Raw genomic sequence first — 1,106 nt, 5'->3', positions numbered from 1 at the left:
GTGGCTGGGAAAATGTGGGAATAAATGGGACAACTCCAAGACCTGTCCTTCCCCAGGGATCCTCCAGAGAGCTGATCCCCCCTCAGGGATCCCCCCAAGAGCTGATCCCCCCTCAGGGATCCCACAGAGCTGATCTCCCATCAGAGATCCCCCAAATCTCCCCTCAAGGATTCTCCCAAGAGCTGATCCCCCCTCAGGGATCCCCCAAATCTCCCCTCAGGAATCCCACAGAGAGCTGATCTCCCTCAGGAATCCCTCAGAACGCTGATCCCCCCTCAGGGATCCCCCACAGGGACTCCCGAAGCCAAAGGCTCAGGATCACCCAGCCCAGCTCCAATGAATCCACCCCATCCCTCCCCAAATCCAGGGATCCTCTGGCTCTCTGGGTGCTGGGAAGCCTCTCAGCCTGTTTTCTGCCCCCAAAAGCTTCCCAACTCCCCCGGTTTCCCAGGATTTATCAGCAGGCCCCCAAACCAAAGCAACCCTCCTGCTTTCCCAGCCCTATCCCGCTGTTGTGACGCTCCCAGGGTCCCACCTGTGCCCCAACAATCAGCCCCCAAGGCCGTGGCTCGGCGCCAGGAGCCTGGAAGGAGCCAGGAAAACCCTTGGAAGCACGGACAGCCCCCAGTTCTCCCACCAAGAGCTTCACTCCAGGCTCTGAAAACAGAATCAAACCCCCCTTGGGAGCTGCCAGAGCCCCCCCTGAGGGCCCAGCCCGGGGCAGGTACCGGTGCCTTGGCTCTTCATCCCGTTTTCCAGGGCTGGATCCACCTTCTGCTTCCTCAGGGCCACCAGCCCAGCCAGCTGGGCCTTGCTGTTGAGTTTGCCCACACTCCTCTCCCAGCTCTCCATCCTCAGCTTCTTGCTCTGGGGCTGAGCGTCCTGCAGGGAGACAGGAGAGGGGGTCAGGGGGCTCCAGCCTCGGAGGGGAGGGGGAGGAAAGGGGAAAAACAGCAGCAGGAAAAGCAGGAGATGCAAAGGAGAGGCCAAGGGGGAGGATTCTCCCCCTGCAGCACCCGGGACAGGCTGGATAAACAGAGCTCTGGAGCCAAAACAGCCCTTGGAGATCAATGTCCTGCTGTCTGGGATTGAAGCCCAGCCTTGGG

The sequence above is a fragment of the Manacus vitellinus genome, unplaced genomic scaffold (genome assembly GCF_001715985.3).
Source record: "Manacus vitellinus isolate BGI_N305 unplaced genomic scaffold, ASM171598v3 scaffold_64_pilon, whole genome shotgun sequence".
Taxonomy (NCBI): Eukaryota; Metazoa; Chordata; class Aves; order Passeriformes; family Pipridae; genus Manacus; species Manacus vitellinus.
The sequence above is the reverse complement of the archived record's forward strand: the minus strand, read 5'-3'. Positions refer to the sequence as shown.